This window comes from Protopterus annectens, chromosome 15.part0 (assembly GCF_019279795.1).
Source record: "Protopterus annectens isolate FY-2018-M chromosome 15.part0, PAN1.0, whole genome shotgun sequence".
Lineage (NCBI taxonomy): Eukaryota > Metazoa > Chordata > Ceratodontiformes > Protopteridae > Protopterus > Protopterus annectens.
This window is the reverse complement of record NC_056749.1, coordinates 203,690,377-203,699,451: the sequence shown is the minus strand read 5'-3', so window position 1 is coordinate 203,699,451 and position 9,075 is coordinate 203,690,377.

Genomic DNA, 9,075 nt, shown 5'->3' with positions numbered 1-9,075 from the left:
CAAACGGCTTCTGCTTTGGGCTCCTCGGCAAGAAAGACTGATGTAATGGCGTCACCTGCCTGCTTTTATGCCACTGATGACCAGACGCCATTCCTGGAGTGAAAGCAACCAATGCAGAAATACTAAGCCTCTGGTATTCGGGCCGACTGAGGGCTACCCCTGGCATGATGACCCAGGTGTGATGACTACAACAGTGAAACACAAAGAACATCCAATGCTGTCTGGGCCAGAAGGGGATACCAGTATAATGTTGGGTCTGTCAATCCTCATCTTTTAAGTACCCTGGGAATCAAGGGTAAGGGAGGAAAGGCTACACGAACTGATGAGTCCATGTGAAGGAGAAGGCATCTATTTTCCATGCTCCCTCCGGTTTAGTTCTGGAACAGAATCTCAGAAATTGCTTGTTGTGAAGAGAGGCAAACAGGTCTATAAGAGAGAGAGAGAGAGTGGCATGATCCAAGATCACCTCCCTTTTCAACATCCATTTGTTGGGGTTAGGTAGGTCCCTGCCCAGAAAGTCTGCTAGAAAATTGCTGTAACCCAAGATGTAAAATGTTATCAGGGTAAGTCCCAAGACTAAAGCTAACATCAACATCTTTCTGGTAAGGCCACACAGAGTGTAAGATGAGGTCCCTCCCTGCATGTTTAGGTACTACATGACTGTGATACTGTCTGTTCATATTTGCAGAGTCCCTGGGCTTAAACGCAGTCGGAAACCTTTTGTGATTAGAAAGATTGCTAGCATTTCCTTTAGACTGATATGCAACTTCCACTGTTGTAGGGACCAAATACCCTGCATGTTCTCCCCAAACTATGTCTGAACTGTCTAGGGACAGACTTGTCTGCCTGATGCAGCATGAAAGTTGCCCTAGGTTCTCTTGTTTCGTGTCTGTCCACCATAGAAATTCCTTCTTCAGGCATGGGAGCAGAGGTAGATGAGTTTTTAGGGGCTAGGAGTGCTGCTCCCAGGCATTTTTGAGAAACCACTAGAATTTTCTAACGTGTAGCTTTGTTAATGGGACCATGAATATAGACTATACCATGTATTCGAAGATATTTCAGAACTCTCTGGCTGAGATGAGTTGTTTTGGGAGGAGGGTGTTCAAATAATCCATCAGGAAAACAATCTTGTCCCGAGGGGGAAATGCTTTGTTGGATTCAGCCTATCAGGGCCCCCAGACTAGGATCCTGTGGGGAGGATTTGAGATTTCTGTATGGTTAACAAGAGGTCCACATTTTGTTAGTAGTTTAGAGAGGTCTGGAAAGCATTCAGGGTCACTGAGGTGGATCTTCCTTGGATGAGACAGTCGTTTAAGTAGGAATAGATATGTGTACCCAGCGTTCTGCACTACACTAATGAGGGGGGGTCAGGGAGGCAAACATTTTGTAAAAATTCTTGGAGCAGTAGGGAGACCAAATGGTGAAGCACAAAACTGGAAGTGGCAGCCTGAGGCTACAAATCAAAGGTACTGTCTGTGACGGATTGCTATAGGACCATGAAGGTGTCCTGGAAAATAATGGGTAGCAGCTTTTACAGTGTAAGTATCTTGCCATACTGAGGAATATGTTTAGTTTTGAAATGCCCTGCTGAGGTCTCCAGGTTCCCCCTTTCCTTGGTACCATGAAGATCCTGGAATAAAACCTTTTCAGTGTTGACCTGGGGATACTGACTTTATGGAACCTTGTTGAAGTAAATAACTGATAATGGAAGGTAAGAAGTTTTCTTTTTCCTTTGCAGGTCCTGGTATGCTCAAGAAGAGGGGAATTTCCTTGAAATTTTTAACTGTAATGTTGAGGACCCACTGACTCCTTGTGATGGGATTCTACTGACTTAAGAAGAGGGACAGTGTTCCTGCCAGGAGTCGGGGAGGAAAGGAAGGGTAGCACATAGTCGCTGCTGTTCTCTGTGGTGGGCGTGCTCTTTGGCAGCACCCCATCTCTGTGACTGTTCCGTCCACCATCTTCTGCATTGCCTTGGTCTTTTTCCACAGGGAGGCCTCCTCCTGTCTTGTCTAGGTGGAAAGGGCCAAGGTTTGGAGTGGTAGTTTCTACTGTAGCTCAGGGTTGAAAACAAATAGAATTATTTGACAGTTTTAATTTGTTTACCTTTTTCGTCTAGTTTCGACAACTTGTTCATCTGGAAGCCTGAACAGGAGCTTTTTGTCTAGTGAGGCATCCAATAACTCAGCTTTCACTTGGTTTTACAGAGGCAGAGTTTTGAGACCTGAATAACTGAGCCTGTGGCAGCTGCTCTGTAAGAAGCACCTAAGGCATCATAGATACATTTCAAGGAGTGTCTGGCTACCTACAAAGCTTTTCTAGCTATGTCCTCCACCTCTTTGCACAAGGTTCTGTCTGTCATGAAGTCAAGTTTTCCTATAATTTTATATTTGAGTGATTCCAGGTATTTTATCATATGGAATTTGCAATTTAAAGCTCTGATAGCTAGGGTTGCCGATGTACAAGTTTTCTTGCCAATTCTATCCAGTTGTTTGCTCTCCCTACAATTATGTAGAGGATGCCTGGATGGTCCTTTGTGAACCCCATTAACAGATTCAGTGGAGACCACAGAGGGATCAGCTTTAGGATTTTTGTCAAGATGCTTGTGAAAGTCAAGCACTCTGGAAAACCTGTCTGGTTTCCTAGACAGACATGGTAATGAGTCAGGGTGAAAGGCTATGTCCTCAAAAACATCATTTAGTACAACCCTTGTTCTTTTAGTCAGAGTCTGAGAAGCACCTGAAAAAGGTTGTGAGGGCTCCCTGGATTTAATGAAGGCCATGAATTCCTGTGTTATCTTGAAAAGATCCTGAACGGTGGACTGAGACACAGATGACAAGGGGAGTGCCGAGCCAAAGTTGGAGTGCATTCTGGTTTAACAGCTCATTTAAAAGGCATGGTAGAGTGATGTGGTCAGCAAATTTTACCCTTGATTCATAGGTAGGTACTAGGCTATCTGCCCAAAGGCATTTATAAGCCTATCCAGAATGTGTTGGCTTTCGCCGCCCCCTTAGACTAGTTCCCTGTGCCTCTGTCCAGCACAGCCACTGATCCCTGGGGTAAACTTCCTGTTTCCCATCCACCCATCAAGGTTTCGCTTGAAGAGTGTTAGTGAGGAGCTATGGATAATGTAGATTGGAATCTTGTTCTAGAGCATAGGAAGTCTCTGGGACAGGAATCTATCCCTCCAGCACATCCTATTTATTGTTGCGGTGAGGTTTAGATCCCTACAGCGTGTGGCTCGAGAGGATATTGCTCTCTTTAGGTGGAGCATGTCCATCAATTCTGGGTTGGATATGGCCTTGGATGTCAGGCAGAGATCACCTCTGAGTAGGCGGTATGCAACCGAGTACTGCTGGAGTTTCTTCAGTCGAGCTGCATAGGGCATCTGTTTGAGGCCAATGATCCTCTTGGTGAGGTACTTCTGTGGTCTATCCAGCTGTTGCAGGTGTCTTGTAAAGTACATCCCAAATGGGGCGTTGTACTCTATGATGGGTCTGATGAGTGATGCGTAGAGGGGCACAATGACCTTTTTGATCTGGATGCAAACCCTTTTGTGAGCAGGTGGGCCACATAGGATTTTCTAACCACTTTGGCAATGTGATTATCAAAGGAGAGATTACTATCTACTTGGGTACCCAGATCCCTTATTTCGTCTTCCGTATTTAGGGGGTTACCACCTATGTGGTAATTTGTGGGTACTTTGTTTTTTCCAAAGCGGATGACTATTCACTTTTTGGCATTTAGCTTGAGGCCATGCTTTTGACACCAGATATCTGTCTCAGTGAGACCCTTTTGGAGGATGTCTGTGTCAGCCGGAGAGTCAATTATAGCCCCTAGTTTGCAGTTGTCTGCAAACTTGGTCAGCCATAGTCCTCCGGTGCTTGCCTGTACCTCTGAGAAGTATATGCTGAAAAGGAGGGGTCCTAGGACTGAGCCCTGGGGAACGCCACTTGTAACCGGTTTAGAGTCAGACTTCGCTCCCGCAACTCTTACCATGTGGGTTCCGTCCGTGAGCCAGTTGGCAAACCATCTTGTGATGTATGGGTTTATGTTCAGGCTGGTGAGCTTGTCTATAATACCAGAATGGGGAATGGTGTCGAAGTCCTTTGCGAGGTCTAGGTAGGCTGTGTGGACCACCTTTCCCTCATCTATAGCCTTGGTAACTGTCTCAAAGAAGTCCACCAGGTTTAGGAGGCATGATCTGCCCTTAAAGCTGAACTGGATAGGATCCAGTGTTTGGAGGTTCCCAATGTCTCTGTTAATGAGATCCAGGACGATGCGCTCCATAGCCTTGCAGACCAAGCTAGTCAGGCTTATAGGGCGATAGTTCCCGGGGTCTGTTGTGGCTCCACCTTTGTGGAGCAGAATAATCATTGCTGTGCGTCACTCTATGGGCATGTAGCCTGCAAAGAGGCTGAGTTTGAACAGTGTGTTTAGGTGAGGGGTTAGTTCATCTTTGAGCTCATGTAGGACGCAGCCTGGGACACCGTCTGGTCCCACTGATGCTGTGTTTTTGGCTTTGCAGAGGGCTGTTTTAACCTGTCTGTGATTTCAGGGGTATTACATTCTTCTGGTATGGTTATGGGCCCTTTTGGGGTGAGGGGGGGGGTGAAGTTTGCACTGAACCTGTCTGCCAGGATGTTGGCGATACCGGTCGGTTCAGTGTATTTTGTGCCATTCTGCGCTAACTCTGATCAGATCTGGGAATTGCCACTAAGATTCTTGACATAGCTAAAAAATGCCTTGTGGTTATCTTTGAAGTCCTTGACAATTTTTCTTTCGAAGCTAGCCTTGGATGATTTTATGAGGGATCATAGTTTCTTGCTGATACTGATCAGGGATGTCTTCCCCTCTTGGGATGTTACTCTTTTCTGTACTAGATTTCTCCTACTACTGTATAGCTTGTTTATGGCGGGGGTCCACCAGACTGCTTTCCTTTTCTTGGAGGAGCGACTCTTGGTTTTGCTTGGGATAGCACGATCCATGCATTCTTGTAGGTGCCCATATAGTGCATTAGTAAAGGATTTTGCAGCTTGGGCAGCGTTATCCTTTAGTATGAGGGATTTGAAACTTTCCACTTTGGTCTTTAGTAATGTGAAGTTTGCTTTTGAAAAGTTTTTCACGGTGGTTTCTTTGACCGGGGGTGGGGGTGGAATGTGGATATGCAGAGTGATTAGTTTATGGTCAGATCTAACCAGCGAGGGGTTGACCTCTGGTGTGGAACACCGGCTGCCCATGTTTGTGATAACCAGGTCCAATATGTCACCTATGGTGGGGGTGTTGACCAGATGATCCTGGGCGTTTGAGTTTATAAATTCTAAGAAATGTTGGGCAAGGGAGTTGGTACTTTAGTAGTTCTCCCAGTTTATGTTTGGGTAATTGAAATCACCAAATATCAGGTTATTTGGTAGGATCTTTATGTTTCCCAGTATTTCCAGAAATGTGGAATGGGGGTCCTGGGACATGGTGGGTGATCTGTAGCAAGCTACAATTTGAACTGCAGTTCTGCCCATTGTTAGTTGCATGTGGATGATCTCTGAAACATCATGCTGTGCCACTAACCTGGAGGTGTGGGTATGCTTGATGAATATGGCTACACCTCCGACTTTTGTATTTCGGTCTGGGTTTTGTGGCTGCAATGTATGGTATGAGTTGTAGCCTGGTAGTGCTGGGCTGCTCTCTGGAGCATTAAACTAGGTTTCTGTTATTGCACATATATCGATTTTCTCCATATTTGAGTGCCTTGAGTGCATGCATTTTGAGGTTTAGACTTCTGTCATTGAGTAGCATTACCCTCAGTTTTTTATTGCTTGTGCTACTTACGGCAGTTGGTTTGTATTTTGAGCCTTGCCTAAAAAGGCACTATGCGGGTGGCAAGAGCCTTGGCCAGTATTCAAAAGCCTAAGGGTGACAGGTGCAAGCCGTCTCTAGCGAAACAGCATGGCTTGTCGAGCATGTCATCCCAGGCTGACAGACACTGGATCCCCTTTGAATGACACCAGAAGCTTAGCCACTTGTTGAAATTGATAATTTTCTTTATACCATGGTATAATTTTTGGTGAGGGCAGGATGCTACTCGGGGTCTGGGTTATACCAGCCTGGGCTACGTAATCAGAAAGCTCTTCCATGTGTCTTTTCATGTAGTCCAGGGAGGTAAGGCTCAGGTCATTCACACCAACATGGATAATGACGGAGTCATATTTGTACTTGTTCTGGAGTGACTTGAGTGCTTGTGTTATGTGATGGATCCTGGCACCCGACAGGCAGCTAACAGTAACCTTCTCCTTGTTCAGCCTAGTGTGGACATCAGTGTGCCCGACTATAGAGTCACCTATTACTAGTGTGTTGGGTATGTTATTTTGCCTTAAGGGCTGTGATTGCGTGGCACACTGGTTTTGTGAAGTATGTATTTCATGGTTTGTGTTGGGGGGGGGTGTGTGGAGATTGCTTGGATGTCTGCTTTGGAGGTCTCTGTTGCTTTTGCAGATTTTTATTTCAAGTATGTTTTTGTGTATTTGTGTGTGATTTTTGCCAGTGCTGGTTTATAGGTCTATGTGAGACTGGTGGTGTGATGCAAGTAATTCCCTTCTCCTTTTGACTGTCAGGTCCAGTCTTGGGTTGAGAGAGCTTAGCCTCCAGTTTGGCTGTATAATTGCATCTCTCAAATGTATTAGTGTTTGGTGGTAGTAGGAGAGGGTTGTCTGTGCACATGAGGCAGTTGTAACATTGCCTCAAAATACCCAGATTCACCAATTGGACCGGAGCGTACACCTGAAACTGCCCTTTGGACATGCCTGGATAGGTACAGTGAGCTGTTTTACTGACTGGCTGGTAAGGTCGAATAGAGAGCCTTGTCCTTCTCTACAGTATGGGGGGGGTTCTAGTGCTAAGGTTTATTAGTGCTTGCTATGAGTTTTGAGCAAGTGCCGGGCTGAGAAGTGAATGGTTTGAGTGCTTAAGTTGAAAGTTTGTCTAGTTCCAAGGGAAAAATTGAAGAGTAGACTTTGTGGAGGCGGGAATAGTTATACCCTAGCTAACCGGTGCTGCCCGGCCCGCAAAAACCACGCTAATGCCAGGTAGTAGGGAAAAAACCAAGGTCTCCCTCCAGAACCATTTTGCGGACATCAGAAGCAGATGGCTGCATAGCGGTATCAGACCAGACTGACATTTGAGCAGTGGTGGTAGTGGTAGGTTGGCCGGGAAAGTACAGTTGTGTACACTTACCATAAATGTAGATGTTTGAGTGTATTCATTGTTGCAGTTATCACATTTGGGATATCCCTGCCAGGGTAGCCCTCTGCTGGTCCGAATACCAGAGGCTTAGTATTTCGGCTCCGTTGCTGTCACTTCAGGACTGACGTCAGGTCATCAGTAGTATAAAGTAAGGCAGCCGAAGCCATTACATCAGTTTTTCTTGCCCTAACCTGTCAAGAGCCCCTAAGTAGGAGACAAGTTCTGGTGGAAGAACCCCACCAGTAGAAAATAAATACCAATATGTCCCTTGTAAGGAAAGGGAAGAAAAAAGGGGGATGGAGGGAGGGAAAAGCACAGTTTTGTACCTACCATAAATGTAGATGTCCGATAGATATGCAACTGCAGTCATAACATATGGGTTGTCCTGCCTCAGGCAGCCCTCGGTCGGCCGGATTCCAAAGTCTGGGTCCGACGTCGGCTGATGTTGCATTTCTCTCCGTCACAGCGGCTGGAGTATATAAGCATCAGCCGACGCCATTTTCTTCAGTGTTTCTTGCCCCAGATGCCAGGTGCCCTCCAAGGAAGGCTGTAATCAAATTGGAAGACAAAAACAGGATTCCAGACAAATAAGTAAGCAATAAACAGATATACCATAACAGATATCCCCAGCTAAGAGAAACAGGGATAGGAGTGGACCCAAGGCATAGAGGGGTATGGAGGGAGGGAAAATCCGACTGCAGTTGCATATCTATCGGACATCTACATTTATGGTAGGTACAAAACTGTACTAATGTCCTTCAAGAATGCAACTGCAGTCATAACATATGGGTTGAATACCATAGCTTAGCTGGGGGAGGAGGAATGCTCTAGGAAAGAGATGGTGTGGCAATCAAACCCTGCAGGACTGCCGAAGCAAAGCCTGCTATGGATCTGGAGTATAAAGGGAGATTGTAGTGTTTGGAGAATGTATGCACGGAGCTCCATGTAGCAGCTTCTAGAATGTCTTTTGTAGGCACCCCTCTTAAGAATGCTGTAGAGGTGGCTGTAACTCTGGTGGAGTGTGGTCTGACATTGGCTGGAACATTCTTCCCATGGAAGGAATAACAAAATCTGATGCAATGTCCAATCCATTTTGAAATAGTCTGTTTGGAAATTGCTTTTCCTTGTACTCCAGGGGGCGTAAGCTACAAAAAGCTGATCAGACTTCCTACTGGTCTTGGTTCTGTCCAGGTAGTAGCGAAGTTGTCTGTGAATGTCCAAGGTATGCAACAGTCTTTCCCCTTTGCTCTCAGGATTGGGGAAGAAAGTGGGCAGGTGAATAGCTTGATTTAAAGAAACCCTAGATACCACCTTTGGCATAAAAGTAGGGTTGGTTCTTAAGGAGACCCTGTCTCTGTGAAAGATTATGAACGGTGGTATTGCCATTAGGGCCTGTAGTTCCGAAACCCTTCTTGCTGAGGTAATTGCCAACAGGAAAGCTGTCTTCCATGAGAGAAATTCTAAGTCCACTGAAGCTGCTGGCTCAAAGGGAGGTAGAGTCAGTTTTTCTAGGACAAAGTTGAGGTCCCAAGCTAGCACTGGAGCCTTTCTTGGTGGCTTAATGTTCTTGATTCCCCTGAGGAATTGCCTTAACAAAGGATGTGAAAACACAGGCGGATCAGTGTTATATCTAGCTGAAATAGCTGAAGCATGTATCTTTATGGAAGAATATGAGAGTCCATTCTGTAGCATATCTGCCAAATATTCCAGGATGAGTGGGATGTTCAATAATGATGCATCATGTCCCTTGCTGGTATTCCAAATGCTGAATCTCTTCCATTTTGCTACGTAAACCTTTCTGGTGGATGGTCTTCGAGCTTCTGTTAATATCCGCTGAAC